This window comes from Etheostoma cragini, chromosome 16 (assembly GCF_013103735.1).
Source record: "Etheostoma cragini isolate CJK2018 chromosome 16, CSU_Ecrag_1.0, whole genome shotgun sequence".
Taxonomy (NCBI): domain Eukaryota; kingdom Metazoa; phylum Chordata; class Actinopteri; order Perciformes; family Percidae; genus Etheostoma; species Etheostoma cragini.
Window position 1 is genome coordinate 9,816,708 of NC_048422.1, and position 24,812 is coordinate 9,841,519.

The 24,812-nt window shown below is 40.3% G+C and overlaps 1 protein-coding gene across 1 annotated transcript in view; it reads right to left on the reverse strand.

Moving 5' to 3' along the window:
• Positions 1-16,240, reverse strand: part of plppr1 (phospholipid phosphatase related 1) — a 52,383-nt gene extending 36,143 nt beyond the window's left edge. Inside the window, exon 1 of the mRNA XM_034896559.1 lies at positions 16,003-16,240. The gene's annotated coding sequence lies outside the window, so the exon portion shown is untranslated. The remainder of the gene's footprint in view (positions 1-16,002) is intronic.
• Between the last annotated feature and the right edge of the window lie 8,572 nt (positions 16,241-24,812).

Here is a 24,812-nt window from a genome sequence, read left to right on the forward strand (position 1 = left end):
TATATAAGTGGGAAATTTGATTTGTTTGATTTTTTTTGCTAATCTGCAGCATTGTTTCCTCACCGAATAAACTGCAGTAATAAGCACAAGATCATAACGGCAGAATAAAACAAGTGGTGGGGCTCACTGGTTAAGTCACAGTGTGATAAAATGTGATATGATGCAACAACAATAACATGCAGCACAGCCTATGATGCGCAATGATGCGCAATGTATCACAAGGCAAATACCTGGTATCATTTGAAAATGAAAATATAAAAGAATCTATTAAAAAACAAAAATCAGTCATATACTGTAGGTATTTAAAAGGTTGTAGTACTTTCTTTGTGTTGTAGTTTTAAACTCCGGTCGATTTCTGAAAACTGCAGTTAAAGCTGTGGTGCGTCGTTCTTGTCTACAATTCTAAGTAATGAAAACAACACTTTTGGCGTGTAGACGTGAAACAAGACTTATGTGATTGCGCAGATAGTTTTAATTAACTTTGTATTAACTGCTCGTCAGACGTCTTTAGGGTAATCCAGAGAGCTAGCTAGACTATCTGTCCAATCTCAGTTTTCTGTTGCATGATTAAAGCAACTTTTGAAAGTACACGTTCTACCAAAACAAGTTCTTTCCCGAGGCTATTCTGCAGCGGCACCGTGGCTCCGTCTGGCGCCAAAGACGATTGTGATTGGTTTAAAGAAATCCTAATAAACCAGAGCATATTTTTCTCCCATCACGGAATGCTATGTGGACTAGCCAGACCCTCCTCTGCAGCGTTGTGGAGGAAGGTCTGGGAATGCGTGACTAGTTCACAGCTGACCTGTTCCATACCTTAAAGGTGGGGCTGGATTTGTTTCCCGTCGGACTTTGGTATCGGTGTGTTTGTGGTGTGAAAGCAGAGCAAAGCACCCACAGTATTTTGTTGTAACAGAAGTTATATTTCAGCATGACAGAAAAGCTGAACTACTATTTACTCCATCAGCTGATCATAAGAACTGTCAAGGAAGCAATATGTTTTAGTGTCATTTTTTCATTTGGCACTTTTCAGAGAAAGAGAAAGAGGTGGCAGTCATATACAGTATTTCCACTTGGTCGGCCACCAGACAGCCTAGCAGAGATTAGCATACAGTAGATTTCCCCTTATCAATAACAAAGTGTTAGAGAGGTAAACAGAAGTGTGCTGTGCTTGTGGTTTCCATGAAACAAGCAGCCACACAGCTCTTCATCAGCTCATTAACCTGCAGTATACTGTATGTAACCACTCCTCGCCAGGGTATTGTCTCAATCTCCGTGGTAGATCCAGGCCAACAATAGTCCTGGTGTGCTTTGTGTTGTTAACGTGTCTCCCCTGTTCATCTCATCCCCCTGACTGACTGCCAGAAACCACCTACCTTCCAAACTATCTCTGCTCACCACGCACTTCACCGATTCCCATGCTCACGTGAGCCTGGTCTCCATCATCTCCACTTCCCACTGCTGCCCCTGGACCCCATTCCCTGCCTACAGCTTCAGTCCAGTTCCTCCTTTGCAAAATAAAACTCTTCCCTTAACCATCTCCCCCATTGATTGAAGAAATTCTTAGTTGACTAAAGCTCATATGATTTGTCAACTAATTAATATATATATATATATATATATATATATATATAAAACAGAGTTTCGGAAGAAAAAATCATGCCCAGGCACCACTTTACATGTTGTGTTTACCTGAGATTTTTCTTGGAAATAAGTCAATCGGCACAAAACAAATCATGAAAAATGACTATTGGACTAAAGAATTCTACAGAAGTCGTCTAAGTCCCAAACGACTGATCGTGTTCTGTGTCTGTAACTGGTTGAAGTGATGTTAAACATACTAAAATATGTACTACAAAAAAGGTCTTTCAGTGGTAGTTAGTTATGTATGAATACAAGAAGAAATGTATGAATACAAGAAGGCATGCTCAATCTCAAGTTGTAGGTTTTATTTTGTAGACTAGAAATTGTCGTTGCCTAAAAAGAATTTATGAATTGCTGATTACAATTGGCAGGTATTGTCCTTTTGATGCTCAAGGTGGCTACAAAACTAATCTTTTGAGACAAACGCTCAATTTTCTTTAAAAAAAAAACCTCTGCTGTCTATATGCTTTTATTTTTACATGGTTCTGTGGACAATGCTGCAGAAAAAACTGGCAATTTGACAGTTGGGCTTGCGAGCTTGATGATTAATTTAACTGGGGGCTCCGTGACAGATGCTTTGAATCAGAACATTTACGGGGGGGCACACTTGATGTCAAAGAGTTTACATTCAACCGCCTTTTAGCTCTAAAGAGAGTCACAGGACCTAAGTATAGGTAAATTTGTCTCTTTTTCTCTCGCCTCGGGACATCATAAGATGTTCCAAAGATCATAACTAAGGAGCATTTTTTTCCAAGTTCAAGAGCCAGTCAATTACAGTTGGATGAAAGGTGATCAGATCCTCTTCCCGGGGGCGATCTCATCAAACGAGCAACCTACAGGCCTTGTCAGGATTCATCAGTCTCTCCTCTCCACTCAGCCAGCATGCGATGACTTTGTCTACACCCGACTGCTCTCCGCTCAGAGACGACGCGAGCTGACTGTGAAATATTGAGCCTACAAATACCATCTGATTGGCCATCTCCTGGTCTCCAGCTGAGTTGCCCTTGCTGCCTGGGACGACCGCCTGAATGTGACTCTACTATCACAATGACAGAGTTGGTGATAGCGCGGTGGAAATATTGTATTTGCCCATCTCTACTTCTGTACAAGAGCGAAGGATGTTATTCAAGTCCTACAATGCCAGAATTGTAAAGCTGCACAGACTTCTTCAAAAGTTGTAAGAATATCTTGGTGTTTGGGCATGTTGGTTGGACCTAACAAGCAACAGTGTCCCAGGTGGGCTCTAGGAAATATCTTTCATTTTCTTATATATTCTAGATTAATTAATTAAACAGATAATCAAAACAATGCTCTATAAATTGAATTGCAGACGACATGATTTATACAGCTTTTGCAAAAAAATTCAGCTTTGCCATCATGCTGTGAGTTAGATGACAAGATCAATATGAGTCACGTATCTTTAGGATACACGTGGATCTACAGCTAGCAGCCTGTTAGCTTAGCACAAAGAGTGGAAACAGGGGCAAACAGCTAGCCTGTCTCTGTCCAAAAGTAAGAAAATCCAAAGCTTTTTAATTGACACATTATATCTCCTATTGGAGTCTTGTTGTCACCTTGAAGTTACCAGACGACCAGCTGATCAGCATCTGTGTTGTTTTTACAACAAATCAGACAAAACATGTTAATTTAATCATTTTTAGAGATGCTGGCAGGTGGATTCTACCTTCAGATGGGGCCTGGCCAGTCTTTATGCTAGGTGAAACTAGCTGACCGCTAGCTGTAGGATTTGTAGGATGTAGGAGAATGTTAATGCGTGTGAATTTTAACAAAAAGTGAAAAAAGAATTTGTGTATCCGCCCTGTCATTTTGATCCACTTCAAAATTAAATGGGTTTTCCCTTGGCCCATGCATCACCCTTCCACTCAGTTTCATAAAGATCTGGCCAGTAGTTTTTTTTTCCAGTAATCCTGCTGACAAACAGACAGATAATCCAAGCTGAAAACATAACCTCCCTGTCGATGTAAAAAAAATTAAGATGGTATCGATCTTCTCATCGAAATATCTGTGAGAAAGCAGTTAAAGCTGATAAGCATACTTTGCAAAATGTCAAATTATTCCTTGAACTTTCACACAAAATTATTCATCTGTTTTAAATTTTATAAATTATAATGCCATAAATGACCTTAGTCTTATGCTAAAATCACAGAACATTTAAACTTGGCTTTACAGACCTGTCAAAAACCCACATTAATTTGACAGTAATATTGCTTTTCTGCTTTTCATAGGTTAATGTAAGAATGTTAATCACAATAAATTGTGATTTTGTGTTATTGTATTGCTATGCACAGCCACAACAACCTAATTGAGGCTATTTTGAGTTATTTTTTTTGCATGAAAACCAAGGAACATGTTTTGCTGGGAAACACGCCAACTCAGCATGCCAGACTGTGTCCAAACCTACCCTACACTGTTGGAGTCTTTTATTTGACTAAAATTGTTTCTGGATGCTGAACATACTCCTGCTGTCACCAAAAAGTTATTTTCCCATGTGTTATACAAGCCTCATAGCGCATAAATCACCTTCTCCCTGAAATCATAACTGAGGAAAAGGTTTATAGAACATAAACATCTCATTTGCAATTCTTCATCTGCTCACTGCACAGCTGTACACATACACACACACACACACACACACACACACACACACACACACACACACACACACACACACACACACACTCTCTCTCTCTCACAGACATGGAGCTGTCCCATGGCTGCCACTCTTGCCAAAGGAGCATCTTTGTTGCTATAAATAGTCAGTTTGCTTACTTCCCTTGTGGCTTTCTAAAAAATGGGAAATCAATTTTTCTGGAGAAAACAATAATAATGGGGTTTTCTCCCAAAGCATTTGATAACAAATCAGTGTAACTTTTGACAACATGCACTTTCCACATTTGCGGTGCTTTCTTATACACTATCATTTCAAACGTTATCAGGCTATGATGAAGTCACTCTATCATCTACAGAGGTGTGTGTTAACTCAAATGTGCGTCTTTCCTCCCCCATCTCCCCTCACAGCGTAACATCACACAGGAGGGACTAACAGTGGATAGAGCGTAAGGAGAGTTAGAAACAGAAAAGACAGGCGGAGGTAAAAAAGATAAAGTGATGGACATGTTGCATTAAAGAAGGTGGTACATTTGGGGGAGAAGAACTTTTGCATCCTCTTCTGGGGGCATGCTGCTGTCATTTTAAGCATGAATTAGAGGCAAAGTCTTACTGTGATATTGTCTCTCTTCTAACTGGCAGCCTGGCGCTTCATAGATCACACCATACCATATGCACATATGAAATTTTATTTAAGGGTTTACATACATTTTATCACATTTTCAAACTAAAGATACTCATACTGGAGCTTTTACTTAATTTTTAAACACAAATAGGAATCAGTTACCAGTGCAATCTCCCCATTGCCATTTGTCCCAAATGCGAGATACTGTTGACAAAAAAAAAAAAGAAAGAAGTGATTGCAACCAACCCCACTTTTACTTTAATTCACTTTTACAGATACTGAGCTTTAACCTTGTTGAAGACATTCAACAACTTCAACATTAGCAATCAGATCTCACAAACTCGCTGTATTGACACACAGATGCAGATTTTTCATCCATAGACAAAGTTTTGGCGCCCCCCAAAGTGGGTTTAGCCAGTGCCAAAGTAAACTCACGAGCGCCCAAACATCTGATTTTCCAAAACCAGCCTGATTTGACTGGATCTGAACGCTCCGCTGTGAAGCCAGTGCTAATGGGATCTCCGTTTGCATGGTCAGGCTGTACCGGACTCTCCCGGTGACCATGCTACACCGGGGGATTGGTGGCGCAGCAAGAAGCCTCTGCTGACTCAGCTGAATTTCTTTCCACAAGCCATCACTCTGATGAACACCTGACTTCTGAATCACAGTATCAGGTACAATTCTGTGCAGTAACCCAGCAACACTGTCTTTAACCAGCACCGGTTTACTGGTTCCACTTATTTATTCACCATTCTCTATTTCAGAGCTGTTCATACAGTCCTTACTGCTCATATTGTAATATAATACTTATATAATAACATCATTCTTTTTATTCCAGCACCCTTTGCACTATGCTCCATAATTAAATTCACTATAATAATTATAATTTACACCTGCATACTTGCACTATTGCCTCAACCTGTCTATATTATGTACACTACCGGTCAAAAGTTTTGGGTCACTCACAAAATTCCATTGGACTCCATTATAGACAGAATCCCAGCTGAGATCAGTTGCCTTGTTTTTTTTAACCAGGGCAGCAGTTTCCAGATTACATGTTGTGCTTACATAATTGCAAAAAGGTTGTTTAATGTTTTCTTAGTTAGTTTTTTAAAATAATATCAAATTAGTAAACAAAATTTGCCTTTGGAACATTCGATGAATGGTTGCTGATAATGGAAAATGTCGATATTGCATTAAAGATCAGCCCCCCCACCCAGATCAGCTGGTATTCTGTCTATAATGGAGTGAAATGGAAATTTGGAAGTGACCCCAAACTTTTGACCGGTAGTGTATATATGTGTATATTTAGTTTGTTTTGTGGTTGTTTTGCATGAGTTAGTGCATTGTGAGCAATGATGATCCAAAGCAAAATTCCTCGTTTCTGTCCTCATACCTGGCAAATGATTCTGATTCTGACCTGCTGACCACTGTTAACGGGCGCAGAGCTCTCCTTCCGCCGGCACTCCAACTGCTGTCTGTCCGTGCAGCTGGCTGCGCTGCCGTCTATCCGTATTAAATTTAGATAGTTTCATAACCTGTGAAAACGTCTTGTAGTGGCATTTAAATAGTAGTCAAATTCTGTGTTTTGGTACAGTTGGTTTTCACACCTGATGCAAACCTAGCCTACCTACACATAAAAACTACCTTTCCGAGTGCTTTGTCGGCATTGCCCTGACTCCCTGAACAAGCTGTAGAGGCTGTAGAGTTCATCTTGCTCCATCTCTTTCTGCTGAGCCCCGTTAACGTAACAGCGGCAGTTTAACTGTACTACACACCAATGTACACATCAATCGGCGGTTCACATGTGTTCCAAATGAGTGGTCTACTGTAGCTACTGTACAACAATGTAATGTAAATGTAAATGTGCTGTATTTATATAGCGCTTTTCCAGTCTTAACAACTGCTCAAAGCGCTTTTACATCTACAGGAAACATTCACCATTCACACACATTCATACACTGTGGCCGGGGCTGCCGTACAAGGTGCCACCTGCTCATCAGATAAACATTCACACACATTCACACTCCGATGCGCAGCACCGGGGGCAACTTGGGGTTCAGTGCCTTGCCCAAGGACACTTCGACAATGACTGCAGGGGCGGGGATCGAACCACAAACCTTCCGATTGGCAGGCAACCGCTCTACCACTGAGCCACAGCCGCCACAGCCGCCCCTCAATGTATTGATCAATAGAATCTATTTCGATATAATAAAAACATTAAACTTTCAAATGTGTTATATTCATAACACTCTTGTGTTATTTCACAAATTAACTACAAGAGTATAAGCAGTTACTGTATGTAAGTATCAACTAAGGAGCAAAATGTGCTCTTTGGGAAAAAGTTACAGACTCTTTTGTTAATCTTGACATAAATGAAGACCCGTTTGGACCATAAATGTATGCCTAAAACTGTATCACAATGCAGGAAATGAAGTCTTTGATTGTCAAAATGTTCTGGCGGAGGACCCCCAGACCCCCTCTTCATGTGTGATGGAAAAAAAGACAATGTTTGTGGTTATGCCGCATCAGTAGCCTAATCGTTTGATTCCTTTTGTATTTTTTTTTTTTTCTTCCTTTTCTGTTGTCAATCGTGAGTCCGTCAATGTTCTAATAATGCAATGCTGAATCAGTGGAAGGCCTATATATTTTTCCAGGAACCCTCTTTTTTAAAAGCATCCATGTTCAAAACTTGCTGTGTGTCTTTAATACATGTTAAGTGGCTGTTGCTACTATAAGGTTGAAAACAATGCTAACCACGATGAAGATTAGTATCACTTGATGCTGTGGGAATCACTTTTTTGTCATTCTGACAAAAACCTTAGCTAGAAAATCTTGCAAGCCTTGCAACGATCTACGTTGAAGGACACAAGAATGTCAAGCACAGAGACAAGGACAATGAGATCAAAAAAAGAACAAACTTCACAGTCGAACATCAGGAGTTTCTCAAACTGAGAAGAAAAGAACCATTCCCCAACCCCAACCGGTCGTCAGACACCGCCTACCATGAGCCTGGGTCTGTCCGAGGTTTCTGCCTTAAAGGAAGTTTTTCCTCGCCACTGTTGCACTGTTGCTTGCTCTGGAGGAGACTACTAGAACTGTTGGGTCCTTGTAAATTATGGAGTGTGGTCTATCTGTAAAGTGTCTTGAGATAACTCTTGTTATGAATTGATACTATAAATAAAATTGAATTGAAATTGAATTGAATTCCTTCAGAGAGAAACTTCACAGTGCATGAGAAAGAGAAGCAAGACATGGAGAAGCAGCAGTGAAGAGATGAGGAGATTCCCAACTTGTTCTTTTATTTCAGATGCTGCTAACCATGCATACTGTCTCAAAAGTCTTCAAACACATATCTGTATTTTCACATATCAAAGGTTTGCCTCAGCTGCCGGCCTGAGTTTCACTCTCATGTGTTTGTTTGTTTTTTGTCTAAAGGAAAAAGGAATTGGATTTGTTAGTACAAATAGTTAGTGTGTAAACATTTAAACTCCACCCAGGCTCAACAAGGGTTACGGTACTCGCCAGCGGGGAAATAAAGTCCCCAGATCGACAAGTCAGTCAGATATTGCTCCCTTCCCTATGCCACATGCAGACTCAGATTAACGCCCTCCATCATAGCATCTCCATATTACAATATTACTGTGCTTTTCGGGTGGGGGTTATAAACAGGCAGGCGGTTAAATGGAGCGTTTCAGGCATTGGGGTGAGTACATGTAAATTCAAACGGACAGTATGAGAAAATGAATGTGTTTTTTAAACATTAAAGCATGTAAACATGTTCACAACTATGAACCTGAAAATGAGCATGATATGTCTCCTTTGGGCAAAGTGGTATTTGCATCTAAAGCGGATCTGATTTGTATAATTTTAGCTCATCGCTACAATCTTATTCTTTTTTGCCTCAATGTCATACTATCTGTCTGCTCAACTAAACAAAAGATATGGTCAAATTTCATAATCACCTTTCATCACTATTCATTATCCTGCCAGCCCTAATTTAAACAGACCTTCAGTTGTCCAGAACCTGGACAGACCAATTAAAACCATTAATCTCACATGGGGAGATAAGGTATAATATGATGACTGACAGAGGAGCATCATACTTGAACATAGTTACTGAACGTAACTGCCATTCTCCGTCCAGCAAAAAGCACCGGCTCACACAGCTCAGATCAAACTGTCAAACTAGGCGGTTACTTTATTACATATCCCTGTCTAAAATGTTTTCAGAAACATATTTCAATGTACTGTTTAGCTATAATTTGAGAACATGTTTGTGACCCGGCGGCCATTTTTTTCCTGCTTCAATAAGGATCAAGCACCGCCCCGACTTGCTTGTGTCACTCAGGGCCCCTTTTAATTGCTCTGATATCCAATTGTGTGCAGAGGCCCTCTTGGAAATGGAAAAAAAGGAACTGAGAGGTGGCAGGCTATGGTGACATCAAATTAAGCTTTTTTTGTTCCCTTTTGGTTTCAGCTTCCTCCTTTTTATTTATTTTTATTATTATTAATTAAGGACAATGCACATTGATGAACATGCACAACAGTACACGTAAATGTGCCAGATTGTAGCCCAAGGGCTAATTTCCATCTGCAGTCCAATAAGCAGGTTGGAGTTACCATAAAAAAAGACATAGGATGGGAACATATAGTACATAAAAACAAGAAGAAACAAAAAAGAAAAAACAGGAGAAATAATTAGTAAAAAAATGGAAACACAAGTTAGCGTTGGTTACACGCTTGGTTAGCTCTAAGCCACAGCTTTACCTGGCTCTTAAAGGAGGCCAAAGTGGGACGCTCCCTTATAGTTGGAGAAAGTGGGGTCCATAATGCACTGCCTTTAATAGATTATAATAGTAGCTGTAATAGTGCATTACAGCTGAAGGAGGTTTTTCTGAAAGGAACCTCACAGTCCCCGTTTACAACGGCTCTTGTGATCCGAGTATGTCTATATTTAATAAACTCCAGCAGTGGAGGTCGCGCCGGGCCATGAAGTACTATATAAATTAAGCTCAAAGAGGAAAATTTACAATACCTATCAAAACTCAGTAAGTTATATTTTTCTAAGATGTTGCAATGATGATGATAAGAGAAAGGTTTTTTATCCAGAGTCTCAAGCGCCTTCTTGTACAGAAGTTCAGCTGGTTTTAGGGTAGTAGTACCCGACATAGACCAGCTAGTGATGCAATAGTTCACATGTGAACTATTGCATCACTAGCTGGTCATTGAAGTTTCATTGAATGCAGAAACATCAGAGCAGCTGATTTCTGATAGAGATTCTCTAATTTGTTTAAAATTATGAAGATTGAATTTGATTCTTTTGGATATCATGTTAAGATGTTTTTAAAAGAGAGTTTAGAGTCTATAATCACACCTAAATATTTACATTCATTGACAACTTCCAACTCTTCTGTGCCCAACATCACCCCCGATTTAATCAAATCTACTTGTATTGATTCTTACTGATTCATAGGTTTATAATATAATATTCTATTTCTTCTTCATTTAATTCTATACCTTCATATTTGAAATCAACAGTTCTGGTTAACCCAATGCAGTGAATTAATGCTTGAGGAATAGTGGTTGCTGCTTTGCATCCCAACAAATGCCAATAAATAACTGCAAGTGCTTCAGGTGCATTTGAATATGCATGAATGTAAATTCTTAAGTTGGGAAAATGCGTTTCCACCAGTCCTCCAAGGCTTTGTGTGTCTCTGTGTGTGTGTGTGTGTGTGTGTGTGTGTGTGTTTTCATTCCGTGTGTTGAATGCTGAACGATGCTGTGCAAGTTTAGTGTCATGTTGTCTTTTAACAGATTCTTTCTATATTTAGATCAAACAAGCTCTTGATCTCTGAGTTATTTTTCAGCCCAATAACAACCACCACAACCATCACAGCACCGTCCTCATAAAGAGGTCTTTCCCCTCTGAGATTTCTCAATATTTCTAAAATATCGTGCTAATACCACTTCTCATCAGCATAATTCACAAGTAAGTCTGTTTGTGCTTAAGTTGGTGTAATATGTCGTGTAAAGGTATGTAAAAAGGCTCTCAGCCTTTTTCCTTAACTTCTTATCACTTTATGCTTCTAAAAGACACATCTTCTTCTTAGTGTGGCTTTTTTTCCATCTAGCTAAACCATACCGCTGCAAATATGACAACGATTGCCGACATTAGTATGTGTCTTTTTAATGGCAGCAATCAAACATCTGTGCAAATGTTTTCGCCTTTGTTGCCGAGCAAATGTGTTTCAGTCCAGCCAGAAAAATTCGGCCCATCACCCCGCCCCCCCCAGCATGTTTCATAGTCTTTTAGCATCTTTGATTTCCAAAAAAATGGACACTCAGCCCGTCCTTGAGACACAAATTCAGACAGGCTTCTCAGAGGTTACTGAACATGCTTTATGGTACAAAAATGACTTATGTAATAAAATAAAATACGTATCAACCTGTAACAAAATAATAACTCTCTTTTCAAATAAATAAATAGGAATTGATGTTCTGCGTAAAGGATCTGTGTACTGCAGTCTGTGTTTATTGGCCTCAAACAACCAACTGTGGAAGTGTATCAGCTGAGACAACTCAAGACTCTGACTTATCTCAGATTATTTCTTGTTATTTTACTCTCTCCTTCCTCTCCTCTCTCTACATAGAGATATACAGTAGATTCATAAAACAGTGGGGGGTAGCCAAAATGTTTTACTCAACTTCAAACTATTTCAACTCACACATGTGCGTCTTTGCTTCCTATATTGTATTTTTATTGACTTTTTATACTGTATATATATATTATTATTATTATATACTGTAAACTGTAAAAATAGAATGTGTCGCATCCTGAAATTTGCTTTGAGAACACTACTGTAGAAAACAAATGACTTCCCTCTCGCTTTTTCTGTTGCTTATCAGTGTGATCACCACCTGTGTGTCCAGCTCAGCATGTCCAGCAAATCTAAGGGTGTTTATGTTCAATAGAAAATTGAATTATACATTAATTCAAGTTGCTGCAACATCTGTTAATGAAGTCAAATATTTATTAAAAAAACAAACTTTATTAAGTGACACTGAAAACCAGTGAATAGCAATCAACACATCATATTTCTCTTCACCTAACTGTGGTGGTTTACATTTTTAAATGCACCTTCAGGTCTGTTTTCAGTGTATACCCAAATACGTAATTTAGCAATCTCAAATTCCTGCCTAATATTATCAATTACCATGTATAAAGGATCACACCCGGGGCTCCCAGTCAGCAGGGACATTTGGCTGCAATGTCAAGTATTTCTCCATTAGCTCCCATTCCCATTCAAACTAATTATATACCATGAGTCTGGGCTGAGAAACTCAAGCTGCATTCTGGCATGCTACAAATACTGGGTGTCTTTGTGTGCAAACAACACACCACTTTTCCATCAAATTAATCAAGCATCCTTGTAAATATAGATATTTAGTCACATCAGCTGCCAATTTATTGTCCGGGTTCTGGCAAATCCAACATAATATTTATCATCAACTGTTGCCAGTGGTCCCATTTTTCCTGCTCCTCTCAGACATATCACCTGTATGCATCTGCCTCCTTATAGATAAAGGGAGGGCCACTCAGGCTCCAGAGGCAGGCCTTATCTCACCTCAGGGGCTAAGCATTCCCCGGAGACATCATTTTGACAGATATATTGTCCAATCAGGACACCCCCACTGCTTTAATAACACTGCCCACACATCTTGTGGTAATCAAATACCTGCTATGGAGCGTGGTAAGGGTTTATGTGTGTGTGGCAGCCTGTGTGTTTTTTTGGGTGTGCATGTGATCAATAGCCGGTCCTTGGTGTGGGAGTGGAGGAGGAGTTAGATATCAGACGTGAGTTCAGAGGTCAGTGCTTCCTGCAGCCTCACTACTATATGTCCTCACAAGTCGAACACATTATGGATAATCACCTCGTCACTATTAGGATTTTTTTCTGCTGTATGCTGCAACGCAGCAGCTTTGTGTGCTCCAAACGGCAGCACGAAATAACTGAAACATTTTATTGTAAATAGCCAGAAGTGATATGCGTTTCGTGCATCTCTGAGCACTCTCACTGCAGTTCAGGAGAAATGTTACATTTCACAAGAGGCAATCATACACTAGAGCGGAATTTCATTTTGATAAATCGCTTTACTCTGTTACTCTGAGGCATACCTCTCGTCATCCTTCACTTGGATATTCCCGATTATAACAAACGCATGTTTCGCAGCCTTATTCTAAAAGTCAGGATTGGAGGGATAAATGTGTCAAAGTAATGGCCCATTTTATAAAACAAAACTACACCATCAATGAAAAATAGTCATTGATGTTTTTCCAGGACCAAAATAAAGAAATAAATCAAAACAAATCCAAATGTAAGGGAATAAATGGCAATATGGAGAAAATCAGATATCGCGATGTTCAATCAATCAATGTTGATATTCTACCAAAACCAAATATCTTCAAAATGTGACAAATAAACTTCAGGAATATAGATATAACGACTAAGTGGGTAAAGGTAAAAAAAAATAATAGAAGAGTTAGAACAGTCTGGTAACACGGAAAATGACATCACTTTATTGTAATGCAGCTTTTAAAACCAGTAAAGAACAACACTTAAGCCATTTACGATATTAGGATTTCCAAAATCTAAGACAATATCTACTGTATACTCATATCACAAAATCAATATATTATCAATATAATGCCCCGCCCTAAAAGCACAGTTAGTTCAAACAGGTAAATGGAGCCAATTCACTTCAGAAGCCCTAGTAACTCACCCCAATTATTACTACAATAACTTAATACCCAAAATGTATCAATTGCACTGTAATAATCCAACATACTAATCATGACTTTGCACTGACTAATACAAAATTCAAAACTAAAACTAACAATTATCAAATTATCAAATGACTAAAAAGTCACTAAAACTGACACATTTTTGTCTTAACAAAGGTGTTTAAGTTGCGACATAATAATTGCAAAAATGAACTAATCAGGGGTAGTTATATAAGCGTTGATGTTATAATCAGTATGTGTGATGCTGCTGCTGATGATGTCAAAGGAGAATGTAATTACCCGGCATGTTGATGTCATTGTGACCTAAGCTTGTTTTGCAGTCTTATTGAACTAATATCAGAAGTGACATAACCTCAGACACACACACACACACAAACACACACACACACACACACACATGTACTTGCACCCTAGAGCAAAATAAGCCTTCTGTATTACTGGTATAGAATGGGACCCATGCAGTCCTGTGTGCACACACTTGTATGCATGATGTATTAGCAAACCTAACACATACACATTAATGCTCACTTGTGCCATTATGTAGAACAGCATGGTGGGTTTATGCCAAGAGGTTTCTGCTGACAGCCGAGGGAAGGCTCACCTGATGCCCAACCACCTGCCATCTGTCTGCTGCTGAATAATACCATTTGCCTGCTGTACTACAGGGACGAGCATGAATACACCTGTCAAATTTAAACACACACAGCAAAATGCACACAAATCACATGTGCTTATGCTGCAAATAGTTGGTAGAAGTAGGTGCCTTTCTTGGTGGGTGATACTATCTCACTTGCCCAGTACTCAACCAAGGCACATAACAAGAATTAACTCAGATGGCAACAAGCAGACAGGCAGTTAGGAAGCTTCAAAATATCCCCTATCACTGTGAATGTAAGCAGCTAGGGAATAAGAAGAAGAAGAAGAATGCATTTCATTTATATAGAGATTTTCACACTCAAAGATGCTTCAAAGAATTAAAAAAACAACAACCACACTCTAAAATAGACACACATTCATCAAACATTAAACCCATCTCTAAAAAGGTGAGTGTTGACCTGTGATTTCAACATGGGCAGATTGTTTGAGTCGCGGATGTTTTAGGGGAGAGAGTTCCAGAGGAAAGGAGCAGGTAAAGACAAATCTCTGTCACTCAACAATATCATCCAATAATAAAAGAACAAGTGATTAATAATGAGCAGCACATTTATTTTTTTAGATATGGACCAACATTGACTTCTGCTATACATTGAGGGTCCAGTAGCCATTTGCTCACTGGTCTGCTGAGCCTTTCAGCTCGCCTGCATTGCCTCTCAACACTTCATTTGCAATTAATTACATTAACTTTGTTGTTATTCATCACAGGTTTTTAAACCGCATTGTTTGATCACATGTACAGCCTTATATGCCATTTACAGTGTAATATATCCCTCATGCATTTTGACCTTATGTCCAGAATGCAGCTGTATGATGAAGTCACAGACATGTAGTAAAGAAGCCCTTCCTTTGCACCAGTAAAGTAGGATTTTATGCATCTTCTGTTGCCATTTCCTTCAAGAGCACTATTTTAAGATGGGGTTCAGTTCTCCTATTTAAGCTTAGGCCAAGCCCGCTTCTCCTATCATCTTGTTCAGATCACGGTACTGTACAGTGTACACGCCGCACTGAATTAATTACCCTGTACCGTTCAACAAGCCATCTTAACCAGCATGGGATTTCAGTCTTTTCAGTGATCTGAAAAGCATCATGCGCCGTGCATGTCTAGGGGGGGGGGGCTTGTTGGTGAGGAATAACCACCCTGTGATGTTGGGGGGCGGGGTGATGGGCCGAATTTTTCTGGCTGGACTGAAGACACATTTGCTCGGCAACGAAGGCGAAAACATTTGCACAGATGTTTGATTGCTGCCATAAAAAAGACCCATCCTAACGGTAAAAGGCGTATTTATAAGGGGGGAAATAAACCCTGGCGCGCGGTCACTGTTGCTGGTAGAGACAGGTGTCCGTCTAAATACCGATTTCGATTATTTCACAACCATTGAAACACTATTCTGCACATAATTTCCAACGGAACCCGGTCCGTTCGCAACCCTATTATATTCCGAGCCCTGATTCGCTTTCTCTAATAAGACCCCCCCCCCCCCCACCCCACGTTGGGACTTGATTGAGGTCCGAACTTGCCTCAGCAACAGACAATAGCTGCACACAGTCCCGTTTCTTCTTATTTCTACCCCCACGACCGGGTTGCTGCAGGCATCACACCGACACACACACACACACACAGACAAAAACACTCACACACACTTACCGCGATGGGATGAAGCAATATTCCAGAGAAAAGGCGAATCCATTAAAGATACGAATGAGGAGAAAAGGGCGAAAGGAAGCCGTGAGCACTCCCACTACTACTAGTACTACTACTCCATCTGCTCAGCAGAGCCGCCGCTCTCGGTTTGTGATGGGGATCACGCAGCGCGTGAGCGCGTGAGAGGATGGATGCTGTGCCCTGTCGGAGGGGGGGGGCGGGGACAAGACGCGGAACTGCTCGGGTCCGGGGGAGCGTATTTAAGTCTGTGTAGGGACCGTGTGTTACAAGTCGGTCGTCTAGCCCGCCTATTCCCGGGCAGCCTGCCCTACAGACCCCCAGGTCCTATAGGAAGAGTCCTTTCCTTGTCCCGGGGAGGCGGCTTTGTGTCCCTTCAGTCCTGCTTCATATTCATGGAGCTTCCCACGTTGACAGTTAGACATGCGGAAGGGTTTGCTTTTGAGGTAGTTGCTGAAGTTGATATGAGATTCTGAAGATTCAAACTGCATTTTTTTTAACAGAATACTGGTAGGGATTTGGTAGAACTGTATTCAAGTGTGACATTTTATTGGCCAAAAATGTTATTCATCGTGTCTTTTATCAAAATTTCTCTGTTAGACAAATATGGAAGAAATTAAATGGTTAGATATATAAATGGGTTATAGTACTATAATGTACACACATCAAGTCCAAATGATACAATAACAAAAATTGCTGCATAGCACAATAATAAAAGAAGCTCTAGGATAACTTTTTTCCTCCCTAATAAGAAGCATTTTCTTACAAAACACCTGCGGTGAAGTGAATGACTGACAGACTAGAACCAACTTTGTTCATGTGTTAAAGGGATATTTCAGGTATGTTAAAGTGGGGCTGTATTGGAGTTATCTATAGTCAGGGAGTAGACACTTTCTTTAAAAGCATTGGACTCCTTTGACCAAAAAAATGATATCACAGCGCAGTACACATGCAGCAGGAGTTGCTGGTCTGCCGCTACCTAGAGCAGTTAGTTAGGGTTTAATATGTAACGTTGGTACTTTAAAGGGTTTGTTATGATTCACCAAAGTGACAGACTGCACTGAATGTAAACCATTTTACCACACACTCAAGAATGTAAGGCTTATTCTAAGTCTAAATCTGCCGTCCCACCTCTGTGACCTGGCTAGTTGTAGCATTAGCACTGTGAACACACCGCTGCCAAAACTGGGGCATACACATTGAAGTGAAACCAGGGTGCCCATCTCTGCTACAAGAAATTACTGAAGAAACACTGTTGTGTTCAGTGATCTAGATTCAGGGAGCACGCTACATTGCACTCTGTGCTCAGGCTCCCCCTCTTCCAATCCTCTGCTTTTTTAGCCCAGTTTTTCTCACTCCTCCCTTCATCTCTTATCTGTGGCCTTCGGTCATATTAATCAAACTGAGCAGAAAAACCGTTACTGTAAAATCAAGTAATGTGCAGTCAGCACAAGTTATAAAAATATATTTAACAGGAGTACCGATGTGTGGGGTGTTGTACTGGATCAGAGGTAGCTTAGAGAAGAAAATGGAACATGACTGGAGGATTGCAGGGTGGAAAATCCCAGTTTCTCTTATAGACATTTCACGGAACACCAAACCTGTATCGAAATCACTGACGAGGTACACATGAGCAATCACCTCTAAAGGCTCAGGGCATCTGTCCAGCTGCAGAAGAAGACGGTGGATGTATGGGTCAATGCTGAGTTATATTTGTATATGTATGTATATTTGTGTATCAGTGTGAATGTAAAGATAGATGATGTTAGCCAAGACAAAGCACTGACATCCTATAATCCTATAAAAAATGGAATTGTAAACCTATTCTGAAACTGACTAGTAAAAAATCAGATATGGACAAATAGATTATTATTTTTTACGGACAGGTCGCGATCAGAGTACTGCCCCATCTTTTCAGGATAGTCCTGAGGATAATTGAACCATAAAGTATTCCACCCGTACAAACCCAATAGAATGGGACCACAAACACTGGCCAAAAGCAGCAATATCATGGTGCACAATCATCATCAGATTGATGTTCCACCAATAAACAGGCAGCCACAAATGATAAAGTAGCCCTACACGTCATTTTTTATTTATATCACAGTTCAAACGTCCTGTCTCCCTTCGAGTTAAAATATTACCCTGTGGTGTTGGTGATGACGTATCATGTGATCATGTGATCAGAGCTGCTCACATGATTAAAATGTAGGTACTAGACATGTTGACATATGCACAGACCCCAAGACCTGCTGCTGCTGCCCCCGCCAAATGAGATTGAATGTTATTTGCGGCTGGGCTGTTGGACCTGGGATGACGTCACAGCAACATTTGTGAAATAATTGTTTTGTCTAGATATGTTTTAAACAGGTTATTCATTTCTGGTTCCAGCTCTGGACACGTGTTGCGCTCATGACTAAATGTGTTACATGTTTTTTAACTGAATACTGAATCTTTTTCTGGAATCCTTTGAGTCACCAGCAGTGACATGAACTCACAGCCTTTCTCTAGTAATCCTGCCATTCTGCCTCTGGTGACAGTTTTATGAATGTGATCTCTTCCTTTCATAAAGTTTCTCCATAAGGACCACTAGTTAACCGTTGATAGAGCGAGAACTTTGGGCTAAAATATTTGCCACCAGAAACTGAATTTGAATCATTTATATTTGAATTTGAATTGATAAACTTGAATAATTGCATTAAAAGTTAAATCACATAATTTGAAATAGTATTGTTTAATTTAAATTATTTTTATGAAGGAAGAGCAAACAATTTCTCTTCCTTTAACCTTTAATTACCCATGGTTGTTGGTGTCTGTATGTTCTGTTTCCTGTTTTATTTTGAAGTCTCTGTTTTCTCCCTTGTCATGTCCAGTTTTACTTCCTGTCTTGTGTTTTCCCACCTTTTGTGATAGTCTGCCCAGCCCTGATTTGTTTCACCTGTCCCTCATCCCTAGCTGTCCCTGGTTAGTTGTCGTTACCTAGTGTATTTAGTCCTTGTGTTGTGTGTTGTCGTCGTGGCTTGTTTTCTGTATTTTACTTCCTGGCCTTATTGTTTTTGGGTATTATTTTGGATTGTGCCTGCCTGCCTGCCTCTGGACTTCTTTGGTTGTAGTCATTTTTGCTCTGTTAAATCTTTAAACGCCGCTCTGCTCTCGTCTCCGTTGCATTCGGGTCCAAGCCTCGCTGATTCCATCTCACAACCCTGACACGGGTATCTGTCACAACAACTTGAAATTGAATTTTGATAACTGAATTTGAATTGTGGGAACTGAACATGAAGATATATACAGAGTTGAATTTTCAGTGAGGATTAAATTGTATTGGACTTCAGTTCCAAATGATTAAATTAAATTAAAATTAAAGAATTCAAATTCAGTGTTCAATGTAATAATTCAAGTTTAGCCATTCAAATTCAGTTTCAGGTGGCACATATTTCAGCCCATAGTAGTAGTGAAGCCAGATTCATTCTCATAATGCCTGTTCATCGGAGGTGGGGGATGTGATTTTGGAAAGCTCTGGTTCCCAGGGTTCTGACGTGCATGCACCCTAACTCTAAATGTGACTATTCTGCCAGAGAATTCATGTGAGAGAAAGCTTATACTGGAATGTTAGTGTTTTTTTCAAATTTATTAATCCTTTAAATTACCAAAGAGTGGCAAGATGTTAAAGAACGTACCTACAGACCTACAGCTGCTGTTCAAACTCCTTGAGTTTATAAGGACGTGGCGAGAACTCATCCAGCCAGCTGCAGTTTTTTTACAGGGGTTGAAAAGATGTGAATAAGAGAGAGGTCAGTTGAGTCATTCAAACACAAGGGCCAAGAGTACTCAAACAGCTCCGTGATAACATCATGTAGAGAGGCATTGCGCTTTGACTTGTCCGGTGTTGAAGTAGACGGGCTAGATTCCTGCACTGATGAATTCTTATCCCTTACCTATTACATTATGATAAGTGATGGTTTAACAAAAAAAATCTTCCATCCATTAGCTGTAAGTAACAGTAACGTCATGTACCGTATGTCTGCCCTTCTTCCTTAAATCTACTTTTCCTATCCGACACATCTGACACATTAAACTGGACAGTGTACGTAGGAGTCTTTTTATTGAGTTGGAGAGCACTCTTTCCCTTGGGATTACACACACACACACACACACACACACACACACAGACACAAACACACACACACACACACACACAAACACACACACAGAGGGATATCAGCTTTCACTACATCACAGTGTGTACCCCTGTCATCTCGTATACTGTATTCTCTCCATCTGCCAAAGACGCTTCACACAGACTCAACAATACATTGCAGTGTTTCTCCAATCTGATTATAGAGAGTGAAATAAAGCATGACGGTAAGGGGCACACAATAACAAGACTGTGTTTTATTAATGACTGGGCATGTTGATGCATAATATACCAAATATACAGAGTCTAATGGGAATTATTTAACTAAACTCTAGATGACCCAGCTCTTCTACCTGGAAAGTATAACGTGGAAAAAAAATTGAAACAAAATAATATATCAGTAATTTTACAGACAACGTCACTAAGTTATACAGGAACTTGAAGGCAGGTGGTAGGAAAAAATAAGAAGTGATAGCTGATAGAGAGAGACGTGAAGTTATTTGCACATCAAGGCTATTGGAAAGCAGCAGCAATGAAAAGGCAGCGTCTGCACGCTGACTCTGAACCACATGGATTCAAACACGCAATGTGTTGCTATTAATTGGATATCTGTCACTTCAAATTGCTTTAAAAGTGGTTACCACACGTCTATATCAACAAATAGTATGGTAACGGACAAAGTTAAACCATCAAGCCCAACCAGGGAAGTATTCAAAACAAATACAATTCCAAACAGTACAATGACTACTCCTTGTACTTTATGTACAACCTAAAACTTCAAATCCAACCACATTGTTGTCAAGTTTCCAACAGTTTGTTTTTCCTTTTTACTCTATAAGTCACCCCAAACCTTGATGCCATTATGGGAGTCCTAATTCACCTAACAGCATTAACCAACCGCTGATTTTTTTTCCTGTCACAAAGCAGAGAAAGTGTCTTCTTGTCCTCCCATTGCCACGTAATCCTACTAATTTTTTCATGTACCATCCTCCTCAGTGAGTATTCTGTATTTCAGAGTCTCTGCTCATCTCTCTTTATTTAGTGAGGCGAATGATAGTCACACTCAAGATCTCCTCCTCTTCAGCAGTTCAGCAGCCATGACTCCTCTCTCCGGCACTCAGTTAAGTGTCTCAGTTGGTTTCAAAAGACTCTTCCTCACTCGTCCCCGTCACTGTACTCTATCTGAATGAGTGGCTGAATCTACTTATTGATGGAGCTTCAGAGTCGTGCTGAGACTGCTGTGTGTCTGCGTTTGTGTGTCTGCGTTTGTGTGTCTACGGGCCCCATTATTCAAGAAGCTTATTGATCGGAGGGTGCTTGGTTTCTCGGCGGCTCCTAAGCGGTGGGCTCGTTTCCATGGTAACCTCCCAGGCTGGCTGCGAAGCACCGGCCTTGGCTGTGATCAATGTTGCTGGAGAGACTTGGAAGAGGCCATTCACACATGCACACACACACACATGGCTTAAAGATCAGACAATGAGAGGTTTTATGTGTACTACTGTTTGTTTCCAGTGCTACCCAGAGATTCCCCTTGTTCTTTTCGAAAACAGAGTATCCGGCTATTAACTTGAGAAAAAGAACTGTAGTGTTAACACAGTTGCTTGCTTTTCAGGAAATACATTCCCTCAGATCCGCAAAGGTATCATTCTGCGATGAAGTGTTATTACCAGCGGTCACGACTTTTAAAGGGATGCTACAACTCACTGTTCATGATTATTTTTGTGTGCCACCAAATTGTGACTCATCACAATCTTCTGTTAGATACCGTCCATCTGCTTTGCTGTCATCTTTTCAACTTTAAGGGGAAATGAGAAAGCTCAAGCAACGTGCAGCATTTGCATCAAAAGTGTTTTAGTGTTCTGTGTTACAGTAATAGAGAAATAAAACAGCCATGGAATTGACTGCTCATGTGCACACGAGCAGGGTGGCCAGTTTGTGACTGTTGCAAACTAAGTTGATCGGCAAAAAAATGATCATCAATTAAGAGCAATTTAGAGTGTGGATCTGACAGATTCATCTCAAAGTGGATAGCTTATTTAATATTCACAACTGTTGCAAAGGAATTTGTCCCTGGCTGTTCCCATTAACTTGGTCAGAGAAGGTTTTTTGATGGATACGATTGATACAATTATTATCAAGTATCACTCACTAATAGGCAGAGCATGGCACAAAAAGGAGCCTGATGGGAAATGCCTACAGGAGATTTTAGGGAACAGCCGTTCCTCTTGTTAACAAAATTACCAAAATGCATGCGCCTTGTTAAGCAGTCATCGCCTCTCCCCCTCCCCTAATAACAGAGAAAGTGCAGGGCCAGAGGGGTAGTTCAGTTGAATATGTTTTAATCTAGACTGCCTGACACATTGATTCTTTATGCAGCCGAGGTTAGAGTTCATGGCCCCGGCCATGGCTCTAACTATCAGTTGCCTTATTGTGTTGTGTATTGATAACATCATGGCGTTGTCAATGGTGTTGAAAGCAGCAGACGGATTTGGGGGGAAAAGAGGCATTCGTGGGGTAGTTTGCTTGTTGTGGTTGCGCCCCCCCCCCCCCCCCCCCCATGCTTAATATTAACAAATTGCCTACTGTTTAAAATTCATCTATAATTGTGGACTATGTGTTTTGAAACATTAATGTTTCAAGACCATACGTTACTTAACATGTTACAGTAAAATAATACATTTTCAACAACAATCAGTGTAAAGGATTACATTGTGATGAAGCGTTCATTTGGTCTGTTTGCGTTCAGCTGATAGACTGGTCCGACACGTGTGGTAACAGTAAATGTGCCTCCCGCTAGCTCCAAAGTTTGCTTATTAACATCTTGCTTCCTCATAGTATAGCTTGCTAATGTTAGTCGTCATGGGTAGATGTGTTTGAGGATTGGAATTGCAGTGACTCGGGCCAAGCCAAGGATTGTTGGTCAGACAATACCTCCAAAAAATAGCTAGCGTTATTGACCTACACTGTTAAAGCAAAACGTCTACAAGAATGTTGCATTTAACTGAAATACAAATACATGCATTTTCTGCTCAACTGAGATTTTAAATTCTGAAAGGAAATTTCACAAACAGGCTCAAATGTTTAAAACAAAACACACACACACGTCCCCACACCACACGCCAGTCTTGTGTGGGAGTCATGCCGATCTGCTGCTATAAATAACTTGGCTCAAGAGGTTGTCGTGGTAACCAACAAACTGATGCCAGGGTGGGAATTATCAGCTCCTTGAAGAGAAAGGCACATTCAACGGAGGGACCCACAGTGACAAAGGAAAGGATGCAAAAGAGAAGAGGAAGGAAAAGAGCAAGAGAGGGAGGTCGGAAAGGATGAAGCGGACGCTGGAGATGGAAAAGAGCCAATGTATAAGAGGAGAAAGGATACAGAAGAAGATGAGGACTGAGAGGAGAAGGAAATATGTAAAAGATCAGATAGGAGAAAAGAGAGTTTGGAATGGATAGAAGAAAATTGTTTTAAAATTAAATAAAGAGTGGTGATGAAATGCGAAAGTACAAGGAATGAAGAGAGCACAGAGGTGACTGGGGAAAAGAAAGGAGAGAAGAGAAGCGGGGTGACAAAGAGGATTCAAGGAAGATTAAGGATGAAAGAGAAGAAGAAGATGGGGATGGCTTGAAGAGGAGGTGATAGGGGCATGAAGAAGTAAAGAGGAGGAAAGATGGAGGGTAGGTGACAGAAAAGAGAGGAAAAGAGAGTGAGCAAATGGAGGACACAGTCTCTTCAGTTATTACTGTATAATTTATTAAATTATTGTGTATTTCACAATATATAGTATCTCCTACAATGCATCCAACTTGGTCAAGACCTTCAAAGCTGTATGGTCTGTACGGCCTTGGGTTGTTTTTTAGGTTTGAGAGCATCTTTGTTCCAGTTAAAGAAAACACGCTTTTTTTCTCTCCTACAGAGCTTTCAGGTTTTGTCTGTTTGTCATAAAGCTGAAGCCAGCAGATGTTTAGCTTAGCTTAGCATACAGACTGGAAACAGGTGGAAAAAGCTAGCCAGTCTCTGTCCAAAGGTAACACAACCTGTCTACAGCATCAGTAACTCAAAAGTTCACTAAACAACTTGATATACAGTATCTTGTTTGTTAAATCCGTACACAATGTGTAGGGGTGGAGGGCTGTGTGCATGACTAATTATTTACTGGTGCTGGGAGCAGTGTTTTTTCCGCTGGCTGCCTGGTAACTTTAGGGCAATGACAAGACTCCAGGAATTCACTGCTCCGGCAAAAAACACAGTCCTCTTCTCATAAACCTGTCTCATACAAAGCAAGAACGCGCCTCTTTTTTCTTTTACCTTCGGTTAAGGTCGACACTCTTGGCATACGGTGTCCCCTGGCGGAGGCCTCGGCCCATCCATCCTGTTCGGAAGTTATTTACCGTGCAGCCTAACAACTGGGGTGTGCTATCCAGGCATCCATCAGTTCTTAGTGATATCTGGCCGCTCTGCCTTTCCTATTGAAAGAATCTAGAACTGATTGTCGATCTTGATTGGGATGATGTATGGTCTAACATTCCAGAAGTATCTCGCAATCCAGACCATCAGCAGATTCTCTACAATTTCATACATGTGCGGTGATATATTTTGTGTATCTATTGTAATTTCTTTCTCCCAGCTGGTCTGGAACTCTGCCCCCCCCCCTTCA